Source organism: Ambystoma mexicanum, chromosome 4q, assembly GCF_040938575.1.
Source record: "Ambystoma mexicanum isolate Mex_15411 chromosome 4q, UKY_AmexF1_1, whole genome shotgun sequence".
Classification (NCBI taxonomy): domain Eukaryota; kingdom Metazoa; phylum Chordata; class Amphibia; order Caudata; family Ambystomatidae; genus Ambystoma; species Ambystoma mexicanum.
The window spans coordinates 435,999,142-436,012,063 of record NC_090928.1 but is presented as its reverse complement, the minus strand read 5'-3'; the positions used below and the strand labels follow the sequence as shown (position 1 = coordinate 436,012,063).

The following is a 12,922-nucleotide window of genomic DNA, read 5'->3' as shown; positions in this document are numbered from 1 at the left end:
TACAAGCTGTGTTCTACATTCACCCAAGTTCTACTGGTGATATTATCAGTTTGAAATAGTCCATTGGAAGCTCATATGAATGTTATAAAACTGTGGTGGAAACCAATAATATGCCCTTAATGAAATGTATTAATTTGTACAGCTGACCAGAAGTGCACTGATGTCGTTAGTTCTACAAGTTCCATACAGTCACCCACTCGATCACCTTTTTAAAAAAGGGCAGTTTTCAGCATTCAAGGGTTTAACTCAGTGGTAGAGCGTAGGAATGCAGTTCAAGAAGTCCCCGTTTCATAACCATATACCCTCTTCAATAGATCCTGTTAAAATGTTTTTCAACCCAATGCACTGTAAGAAACAATAAAATATATCATCATTTCATATACAAAAGAATGAACAATTGGGTTTAACTATGCTCTTAGCACAAAATCAACAAACTGCATTAGAGAAGCAGTTACATTTTGCAGAATTTGTGCATTTGACAAAAGATTTTTTTTCCATGTTCCAAGATCTACATGTGATACGAAATGTATGAATTCTTGCAATGGAAACCTCACTGTATTTTACCAAGGCAGATAAAGGACATCCTTCGCACCCCATATACTTATAACGAGGGTTTGGTGCCTGAAAATGCTTTGCTTTGATGGTGATTGCATGTTGCTTCCACTTTGTACATATTACTGAATAAATAAAGGTGAACATTTCAGAAGTGGGGTTATAGCTCAGGGGTAGAGCATTTTACTGCAGATCAAAAGATCCCTAGTTCAAATCTGGGTGCCCCTTGTCCAACTGTATTACCTGTAGAAATATATTTTTAATTAAATAAATTGAAGAAAACATTTACAATCTTAGCATTTTGTGTAATGAGCAACACATTTCTACATTTGAAATACTCCTGATCATCTCCTGAAACATAGGGTAAACACCATGAAACTGTTTAGGATTTCTTCATATGATACAAGCTGTGTTTTACATTCACCCAAGTTCTACTGGTGATATTATCAGTTTGAAATAGTCCATTGGAAGCGCATATGAATGTTATAAAACTGTGGTGGAAACCAATAATATGCCCTTAATGAAATGTATTAATTTGTACAGCTGACCAGAAGTGCACTGATGTCATTAGTTCTATAAGTTCCATACAGTCACCCACTCTATCACTTTTTTAAAAAAGGGCAGTTTTCAGCATTCAAGGGTTTATGTTAGTGGTAGAGGGTAGGAGTGCAGTTCAAGAAGTCCCTGTTTCATAACCATATACCCTCTTCAATAGATCCTGTTAAAATGTTTTTCAACACAATGCACTGTAAGAAACATTAAGATATATCATCATTTCTTATACAAAACAATGAACAATTGGGTTTAACTATGCTCTTAGCACAAAATCAACAAACTGCAGTAGAGAAGCAGTTACGTTTTGCAGAATTCGTGCTTTTGACAAAAGTTTTATTTTTCCATGTTCCAAGATCTACATGTGACAGGAAATGTATGAATTCTTGCACTGGAAACCTCACTGTATTTTACGAAGGCAGATGAAGGACATCTTTTGTACCCCTTATACTTATGAGGAGGGTTTGGTGGCTGAAAATGCATTGCTTTGATGGTGATTGCATGTTGCTTGCACTTTGTACATATTACTGAATAAATAAAGTTGAACATTTTGGAACTGGGGGTATAGCTCAGTGGTAGAGCATTTGACTGCATATCAAGAGGTCACTAGTTCAAATCTGGGTACCCCCTTGTCCAACTGTTTTACCTGTAGAAATATGTTTTTAATTAAATAAATTGAAGAAAACATTTACAATCTTAGCATTTTATGTAATGAGCAACACATTTCTACATTTGAAATACTCCTGATCATCTCCGGAAACATAGGGTAAACACCATTAAGCTGTTTCGGATTTCTTCATATGATACAAGCTGTATATTTCATTCACCCAAGTTCTACTGGTGATATTATCAGTTTGAAATAGTCCATTGGAAGCGCATATGAATGCTATAAAACTGTGGAGGAAACCAATAATATGCCCTTAATGAAATGTATTAATTTGTACAGCTGACCAGAAGTGCACTGATGTCATTAGTTCTACAAGTTCCATACGGTCACCCACTCTATCACCTTTTTAAAAAAGAGCAGTTTTCAGCATTCAAGGGTTTATGTCAGTGGTAGAGGGTAGGAGTGCACTTCAAGAAGTCCCTGTTTCATAACCATATACCCTCTTCAATAGATCCTGTTAAAATGTTTTTCAACCCAATGCATTGTAAGAAACAATAGGATATATCATCATTTCATATAAAAAACAATGAATAATTGGGTTTAACTATGCTCTTAGCACAAAATCAACAAACTGCAGTAGAGAAGCAGTTACGTTTTGCAGAATTTGTGCATTTGACAAAAGTTTTTTTTCCATGTTCCAAGATCTACATGTGATACGAAATGTATGAATTCTTGCAATGGAAACCTCACTGTATTTTACCAAGGCAGATAAAGGACATCCTTCGCACCCCATATACTTATAAGGAGGGTTTGGTGGCTGAAAATGCATTGCTTTGATGGTGATTGCATGTTGCTTGCACTTTGTACATATTACTGAATGAATAAAGGTGAACATTTTAGAACTGGGGGTATAGCTCAGTGGTAGAGCATTTGACTGCAGATCAAGAGGTCCCTAGTTCAAATCTGGGTGCCCCCTTGTCCAACTGTTTTACCTGTAGAAATATTTTTTTAATTAAATAAATTGAAGAAAACATTTACAATCTAAGCATTTTATGTAATGAGCAACACATTTCTACATTTGAAATACTCCTGATCATCTCTGGAAACATAGGGTAAACACCATTAAGCTGTTTCAGATTTCTTCGTATGATACAAGCTGTGTATGACATTCACCCAAGTTCTACTGGTGATATTATCAGTTTGAAATAGTCCATTGGAAGCACATATGAACGTTATAAAACTGTGGTGGAAACCAATAATATGCCCTTAATGAAATGTATTAATTTCTCCAGCTGACCAGAAGTGCACTGATGTCATTAGTTCTACAAGTTCCATACAGTCACCCACTCTATCACCTTTTTAAAAAAGGGCAGTTTTCAGCATTCAAGGGTTTAACTCAGTGGTAGAGCGTAGGAATGCAGTTCAAGAAGTCCCTGATTCATAACCATATATCCTCTTCAATAGATCCTGTTAAAATGTTTTTCAACCCAATGCACTGTAAGAAACAATAGGATATATAATCATTTCATATAAAAAAACAATGAACAATTGGGTTTAACTATGCTCTTAGCACAAAATCAACAAACTGCAGTAGAGAAGCAGTTACGTTTTGCAGAATTTGTGCATTTGACAAAAGTTTTTTTTCCATGTTCCAAGATCTACATGTGATACGAGATGTATGAATTCTTGCAATGGAAACCTCACTGTATTTTACCAAGGCAGATAAAGGACATCCTTCCCACCCCATATACCTATAAGGAGGGTTTGGTGGCTGAAAATGCTTTGCTTTGATGGTGATTGCATGTTGCTTGCACTTTGTACATATTACTGAATTAGTAAAGGGGAACATTTTAGAACTGGGGGTATAGCTCAGTGGTAGAGCATTTGACTGCACTTCAAGAGGTCCCTAGTTCGAATCTGGGTGCCCTCTTGTCCAACTGTTTTACCTCTAGAAATATTTTTTTAATTAAATAAATTGAAGAAAACATTTACAATCTTAGCATTTTATGTAATGAGCAACACATTTCTACATTAGAAATACTCCTGATCATCTCTGGAAACATAGGGTAAACACCATTAAGCTGTTTCGGATTTCTTCGTATGATACAAGCTGTGTATTACATTCACCCAAGTTCTACTGGTGATATTATCAGTTTGAAATAGTCCATTGGAAGCGCATATGAATGTTATAAAACTGTGGTGGAAACCAATAATATGCCCTTAATGAAATGTATTAATTTGTACAGCTTCCCAGAAGTGCACTGATGTCATTAGTTCTACACGTTCCATACAGTCACCCACTCTATCACTTTTTTTAAAAAGGGCAGTTTTCAGCATTCAAGGGTTTAACTCAGTGGTAGAGCGTAGGAATGCAGTTCAAGAAGTCCCTGTTTCATAACCATCTACCCTCTTCAATAGATCCTGTTAAAATGTTTTTCAACCCAATGCACTGTAAGAAACAATAGGATATATCATCATTTCATATAAAAACAATGAACAATTGGGTTTAACTATGCTCTTAGCACAAAATCAACAAACTGCAGTAGAGAAGCAGTTACGTTTTGCAGAATTTGTGCATTTGGCAAAATATTTTTTCCATGTTCCAAGATCTACATGTGATACGAAATGTATGAATTCTTGAAATGGAGACCTCACTGTATTTTACCAAGGTAGATAAAGGACATCCTTCGCACCCCTTATACTTATAAGGAGGGTTTGGTGGCTGAAAATGCATTGCTTTGATGGTGATTGCATGTTGCTTCCACTTTGTACATATTACTGAATAAATAAAGGTGAACATTATCGAATTGGGGGTATAGCTCAGTGGTAGAACATTTGACTGCAAATCAAGGGGTCCCTCATTCAAATCTGGGTGCCCCCTGGTCCAACTGTTGTACCTGTAGAAATATTGATTTAAATAAATTGAAGAAAACATTTACAATCTTAGCATTTTATGTAATGAGCAACACATTTCTACATTTGAAATACTCCTGATCATCTCCTGAAACATAGGGTAAACACCATTAAGCTGTTTCGGATTTCTTCATATGATACACGCTGTGTATTACATTCACCCAAGTTCTACTGGTGATATTATCAGTTTGAAATAGTCCACTGGAAGCTCATATGAATGTTACAAAACTGTGGTGGAAATCAATAATATGCCCTTAATGAAATGTATTAATTTGTACAGCTGACCAGAAGTGCACTGATGTCATTAGTTCTACAAGTTCCATACAGTCACGCACTCTATCACTTTTTTTAAAAAAGGGCAGTTTTCAACATTCAAGGGTGTATATCAGTGGTAGAGCGTAGGAGTGTAGCTCAAGAAGTCCCTGTTTCATAACCATATACCCTCTTCAATAGATCCTGTTAAAATGTTTGTTAACCCAATGCATGAATGGAATACACAGCTTGTATCATACGAAGAAATCCGAAACAGCTTAATGGTGTTTACCCTATGTTTCAGGAGATGATCAGGAGTATTTCAAATGTAGAAATGTGTTGCTCATTACATAAAATGCTAAGATTGTAAATGTTTACTTCAATTTATTTAATTAAACAAATATTTCTACAGGTAAAACAAGTGGACAAGGGGGCACCCCTATTGGAACTAGTGACCTTTTGATCTGCAGTCAAATGCTCTACCATTGAACTATACCCCCAATTCTGAAATGTTCACCTATATTAATTCAGTATTATGTACAAAGTGGAAGCAATATGCAATCACCATCAAAGCAATGCATTTTCAGCCCCCAAACTCTCCTTATAACTATATGGGGTACACAAGATGTCCTTTATATGCCTTGGTAAAATACAGTGAGGTTTCCATTGCAAGAATTCATACCTTTCGTATCACATGTAGATCTTGGAACATGGAAAAAAAATCTTTTGTCAAATGCACACATTCTGCAAAATGTAACTGCTTCTCTACTGAAGTTTGTTGATTTTGTGCTAAGAGTATAGTTAAACCCAATTGTTCATTGTTTTTTATATGAAATGATGATATATCCCATTGTTTCTTACAGTGCATTGGGTTGAAAAACATTTTAACAGGATCTATTGAAGAGGGTATATGGTTATGAAACAGGGACTTCTTGAACTACACTCCTACGCTCTACCACTGACAAAAACCCTTGAATGTTGAAAACTGCCCTTTTTAAAAAGGTGATAGAGTGTTTGACTGTATGAAACTTGTAGAACTAATGACATCAGTGCAATTCTGGTCAGCTGTACAAATTAATACATTTCATTAAGGGCATATTATTGGTTTCCACCACAGTTTTATAACATTCATATGAGCTTCCAATGGATTATTTCAAACTGATAATATCACCAGTAGAACTTGGGTGAATGTAAAACACAGCTTGTATCATATGAAGAAATCCTAAACAGTTTCATGGTGTTTACCCTATGTTTCAGGAGATGATCAGGAGTATTTCAAATGTAGAAATGTGTTGCTCATTACATAAAATGCTAAGATTGTAAAAGTTTTCTTCAATTTACAGTTGGACAAGGGGGCACACAGATTTGAACTAGGGACCTCTTGATTTACAGTCAAATGCTCTTCCACTGAGCTATACCCCCAATTATGAAATGTTCACTTATATTAATTCAGTATTATGTACAAAGTGGAAGCAATATGCAATCACCATCAAAGCAATGCATTTTCAGCCACCAAACCCTCCTTATAACTATATGGGGTACACAAGATGCCCTTTATCTGCCTTGGTAAAATACAGTGAGGTTTCCATTGCAAGAATTCATACATTTCGTATCACATGTAGATCTTGGAACATGGAAAAAAAATCTTTTGTCAAATGCACAAATTCTGCAAAATGTAACTGCTTCTCTACTGAAGTTTGTTGATTTTGTGCTAAGAGCATAGTTAAACCCAATTGTTCATTGTTTTGTACATGAAATGATGATATATCCTATTGTTTCTTACAGGGCATTGGGTTGAAAAACATTTTAACAGGATCTATTGAAAAGGGTATATGTTTATGAAACAGGGACTTCTTGAACTGCACTCCTACCGTCTACCACTGACATAAACCCTTGAATGTTGAAAACTGCCCTTTTTTAAAAAGGTGATAGAGTGGGTGACTGTATGGAACTTGTACAACTAATGACATCAGTGCACTTCTGGTCAGCTGTACAAATTAATACATTTCATTAAGGGCATATTATTGGTTTCCACCACAGTTTTATAACATTCATATGAGCTTCCAATGGACTATTTCAAACTGATAATATCACCAGTAGAACTTGGGTGAATGTAAAACACAGCTTGTATCATATGCAGAAATCCTAAACAGCTTGATGGTGTTTACCCTATGTTTCAGGTGATGATCAGGAGTATTTCAAATGTAGAAATGTGTTGCTCATTACATAAAATGCTAAGATTGTAAATGTTTACTTCAATTTATTTAATTAAAAAATATTTCTACAGGTAAAACAGTTGGACAAGGGGGCACCCAGATATGAACTAGGGACCTCTTGATCTGCAGTGTAATGCTCTACCCCTGAGCTATAGCCCCATTTCTGAAATGTTCACCTTTATTTATTCAGTAATATGTACAATGTGGAAGCAACATGCAATCACCATCAAAGCAATGCATTTTCAGCCACCAAACCCTGCTTATAAGTATAAGGGGTACAAATGATGTCCTTTATCTGCCTTTGTAAAATACAGTGAGGTTTCCATTGCAAGAATTCATACATTTTGTATCACATGTAGATCTTGGAACATGGAAAAAAAACTTTTGTCAAATGCACAAATTCTGCAAAACGTAACTGCTTCTCTACTGCAGTTTGTTGATTTTGTGCTAAGAGCATAGTTAAACCCAATTGTTCATTGTTTTTTATATGAAATGATGATATATCCTATTGTTACTTACAGTGCATTGGGTTGAAAAACATTTTAACAGGATTTTTTGAAGAGGGTATATGGTTATGAAACAGGGACTTGTTGAACTGCACTCCTACGCTCTACCACTGAGTTAAACCCTTGAATGCTGAAAAATGCCCTTTTTTAAAAAGGTGATAGAGTGGGTGACTGTATGGAACTTGTAGAACTAATGACATCAGTGCAATTCTGGTCAGCTGTACAAATTAATACATTTCATTAAGGGCATATTATTGGTTTCCACCACAGTTTTATAACATTCATATGAGCTTCCAATGGACTATTTCAAACTGATAATATCACCAGTAGAACTTGGGTGAATGTAAACCACAGCTTGTATCATATGAAGAAATCCTAAACAGTTTCATGGTGTTTACCCTATGTTTCAGGAGATGATCAGGAGTATTTCAAATGTAGAAATGTGTTGCTCATTACATAAAATGCTAAGATTGTAAATGTTTTCTTCAATTTACAGTTGGACAAAGGGGCACACAGATTTGAACGAGGGACCTCTTGATTTACAGTCAAATGCTCTACCACGGAACTATACCCCCAATTCTGAAATGTTCACGTATTTTAATTCAGTAATATGTACAAAGTGGAAGCAACATGCAATCACCATCAAAGCAATGCATTTTCAGCCACCAAACCCTCCTTATAACTGTAAGGGGTACACAAGATGTCCTTTATCTGCCTTGGTAAAATACAGTGAGGTTTCCATTGCAAGAATTCATACATTTCTATAACATGTAGATCTTGGAACATGGAAAAACAACTTTTGTCAAATGCACAAATTCTGCAAAACCTAACTGCTTCTCTACTGCAGTTTGTTGATTTTGTGCTAAGAGCATAGTTAAACCCAATTGTTCATTGTTTTTCTATATGAAATGATGATATATCCTATTGTTACTTACAGTGCATTGGGTTGAAAAACATTTTAACAGGATCTATTGAAGAGGGTATATGGTTATGAAACAGGGACTTGTTGAACTGCACTCCTGCGCTCTACCACTGAGTTAAACCCTTGAATGCTGAAAACTGCCCTTTTTTTAAAAGGTGATAGAGTGGGTGACTGTATGGAACTTGTAGAACTAATGACATCAATGCAATTCTGGTCAGCTGTACACATTAATACATTTCATTAAGGGCATATTATTGGTTTCCACCACAGTTTTATAACATTCATATGAGCTTCCAATGGACTATTTCAAACTGATAATATCACCAGTAGAACTTGGGTGAATGTAAAACACAACTTGTATCATACTAAGAAATCCTAAACAGCTTAATGGTGTTTACCCTATGTTTCAGGTGATGATCAGGAGTATTTCAAATGTAGAAATGTGTTTCTCATTACATAAAATGCTAAGATTGTAAATGTTTTCTTCAATTTATTAAAACAAATATTTCTACAGGTAAATCAGTTGGACAAGGGGGCACCCAGATTTGAACTAAGGACCTCTTGATCTACAGTGAAATGCTCTACCCCTGAGTTATAGCCCCATTTCTGAAATGTTCACCTTTATTTATTCAGTAATATGTACAAAGTGGAAGCAACATGCAATCACCATCAAAGCAATGCATTTTCAGCCACCAAACCCTCCTTATAACTATAAGGCGTACACAAGATGTCCTTTATCTGCCTTGGTAAAATACAGTGAGGTTTCCATTGCAAGAATTCATACATTTATTATCACATGTAGATCTTGGAACATGGAAAGAAAACTTTTGTCAAATGCACAATTTCTGCAAAACCTAACTGCTTCTCTACTGCAGTTTGTTGATTTTGTGCTAAGAGCATAGTTAAACCCAATTGTTCATTGTTTTTTTATATGAAATGATGATATATCATATTGTTACTTACAGTGCATTGGGTTGAAAAACATTTTAACAGGATCTATTGAAGAGGGTATATGGTTATGAAACAGGGACTTCTTGAACTGCACTCCTACGCTCTACCACTGAGTTAAACCCTTGAATGCTGAAAACTGCCCTCTTTTTTAAAAAGGTGATAGAGTGGGTGACTGTATGGAACTTGTAGAACTAATGACATCAGTGCAATTCTGGTCAGCTGTACAAATTAATACATTTCATTAAGAGCATATTATTGGTTTCCACCACAGTTTTATAACATTCATATGAGCTTCCAATGGACTATTTCAAACTGATAATATCACCAGTAGAACTTGGGTGAATGTAAAACACAGCTTGTATCATATGAAGAAATCCTAAACAGTTTCATGGTGTTTACCCTATGTTTCAGGAGATGATCAGGAGTATTTCGAATGTAGAAATGTGTTGCTCATTACATAAAATGCTAAGATTGTAAATGTTTTCTTCAATTTATCTAATTAAATAAATATTTCTCCAGGTAAAACAAGTGGGCATTCAGATTTGAACTAGGGTCCTCTTGATCTGCCGTTAAATGCTCTACCCCTGAGCTATAGCCCCATTTCTAAAATATTCACCTTTATTTTTTCGGTAATATGTACAAAGTGGAAGCAACATGCAATCACCATCAAAGCAATGCATTTTCAGCCACCAAACCCTCCTTATAAGTATAAGGGGTACAAATGATGTCCTTTATTTGCCTTGGTAAAATACAGTGAGGTTTCCATTGCAAGAATTCATACATTTCGTATCACATGTAGATCTTGGAACATGGAAAAAAAAAAATGTTGTCAAATGCACAAATTCTGCAAAACGTAACTGCTTCTCTACTGCAGTTTGTTGAATTTGTGCTAAGAGCATAGTTAAACCCAATTGTTCATTGTTTTGTATATGAAATGATGATATATCTTATTGTTTCTTAGAGTGCATAGGGTTGAAAAACATTTTAACAGGATCTATTGAAGAGGGTATATGGTTATGAAACAGGGACTTCTTGAACTGCTTCCTACCCTCTACCACTGACATAAACCCTTGAATGCTGAAAACTGCCCTTTTTTAAAAAAAAGTGATAGAGTGGGTGACTGGATGGAACTTGTAGAACTAATGACATCAGTGCACTTTCTGCTCAGCTGTACACATTAATACATTTCATTAAGGGCATATTATTGGTTTCCACCACAGTTTTATAACATTCATATGAGCTTCCAATGGACTATTTCAAACTGATAATATCACCAGTAGAACTTGGGTGAATGTAAAACACAGCTTGTATCATGTGAAGAAATCCGAAACAGCTAATGGTGTTTACCCTATGTTTCAGGAGATGATCAGGAGTATTTCAAATGTAGAAATGTGTTGCTCATAACATAAAATGCTAAGATTGTAAATGTTTACTTCAATTTATTTAATTAAAAAATTATTTCTACAGGTAAAACAGTTGGACAAGGGGGCACCCAGATTTGAACTAGGGACTTCTTGATCGGCAGTGAAATGCTCTACCCCTGAGCTATAGCCCCATGTCTGAAATGTTCATCTTTATTAATTCAGTAATATGTACAAAGTGCAAGCAACATGCAATCACCATCAAAGCAATGCATTTTCAGCCACCAAACCCTCCTTATAAGTATAAGGGTACAAATGATGTCCTTTATCTGCCTTTGTAAAATACAGTGAGGTTTCCATTGCAAGAATTCATACATTTCGTATCACATGTAGATCTTGGAACATGGAAAAAAAATCTTTTGTCAAATGCACAAATTCTGCAAAATGTAACTGCTTCTCTACTGAAGTTTGTTGATTTTGTGCTAAGGGCATAGTTAAACCCAATTGTTCATTGTTTTGTATATGAAATGATGATATATCCTATTGTTTCTTACCATGCATTGGGTTGAAAAACATTTTAACAGGATCTATTGAAAAGGGTATATGTTTATGAAACAGGGACTTCTTGAACTGCACTCCTACAGTCTACCACTGACATAAACCCTAGAATGTTGAAAACTGCCCTTTTTGAAAAAGGTGATAGAGTGGGTGACTGTATGGAACTTGTAGAACTAATGACATCAGTGCACTTCTGGTCAGATGTACAAATTAATACATTTCATTAAGGGCATATTATTGGTTTGCACCACAGTTTTATAAAATTCATATGAGCTTCCAATGGACTATTTCAAACTGATAATATCACCAGTAGAACTTGGGTGAATGTAAAACACAGCTTGTATCATATGCAGAAATCCTAAACAGCTTAATGATGTTTACCCTATGTTTCAGGTGATAATCAGGAGTATTTCAAATGTAGAAATGTGTTGCTCATTACATAAAATGCTAAGATTGTAAATGTTTACTTCAATTTATTTAATTAAAAAATATTTCTACAGGTAAAACAGTTGGACAAGGGGGCACCCAGATTTGAATTAGGGACCTCTTGATCTGCAGTGAAATGCTCTACCCCTGAGCTATAGCCCCATTTCTGAAATGTTCACCTTTATTTATTCAGTAATATGTACAAAGTGGAAGCAACATGCAATCACCATCAAAGCAATGCATTTTCAGCCACCAAACCCTCCTTATAACTATAAGGGGTACAAAAGAAGTCCTTTGTCTGCCTTGGTAAAATACAGTGAGGTTTCCATTGCAAGAATTCATACATTTTGTATCACATGTAGATCTTGGAACATGGAAATAAAACTTCTGTCAAATGCACAAATTCTGCAAAACGTAACTGCTTCTCTACTGCAGTTTGTTGATTTTGTGCTAAGAGCATAGTTAAACCCAATTGCTCATTGTTTTGTATATGAACTGATGATATATCTTATTGTTTCTTACAGTGCATTGGGTTGAAAAACATTTTTTGAACTGGATCTATTGAAGAGGGTATATGGTTATGAAACAGGGACTTCTTGAACTGCACTCCTACGCTCTACCACTGACATAAACCCTTGAATGCTGAAAACTGACCTTTTTTAAAAAAGTGATAGAGTGGGTGACTGTATGGAACTTGTGGAACTAATGACAACAGTGCACTTCTGGGCAGCTGTACAAATTAATGCATTTCATTAAGGGCATATTATTGGTTTCCACCACAGTTTTAAAACATTCATATGACCTTCCAATGGACTATTTCAAACTGATAATATCACCAGTAGAACTTGGGTAAATGTAAAACACAGCTTGTATCATATGAAGAAATCCTAAACAGTTTCATGGTGTTTACCCTATGTTTCAGGAGATGATCAGGAGTATTTCAAATGTAGAAATGTGTTGCTCATTACATAAAATGCTAAGATTGTAAATGTTTTCTTCAATTTACAGTTGGACAAGGGTGCACCCAGATTTGATCTAGGGACCTCTTGATCTACAGTCAAGTGCTCTACCACAGAGCTATACCCCCAATTCTGAAATGTTCACTT

The 12,922-nt window shown here is 35.4% G+C and overlaps 2 non-coding genes across 2 annotated transcripts; both read left to right on the top strand.

Moving 5' to 3' along the window:
• The first annotated feature begins 2,615 nt into the window (after nt 1-2,615).
• On the top strand, nt 2,616-2,687 carry TRNAC-GCA (transfer RNA cysteine (anticodon GCA)). Its single transcript has one exon. It is a non-coding gene; the product is annotated as a tRNA-Cys (tRNA).
• Nucleotides 2,688-3,569: 882 nt separating this feature from the next.
• On the top strand, nt 3,570-3,641 carry TRNAC-GCA (transfer RNA cysteine (anticodon GCA)). Its single transcript has one exon. It is a non-coding gene; the product is annotated as a tRNA-Cys (tRNA).
• The last annotated feature ends 9,281 nt before the right edge of the window (nt 3,642-12,922 follow it).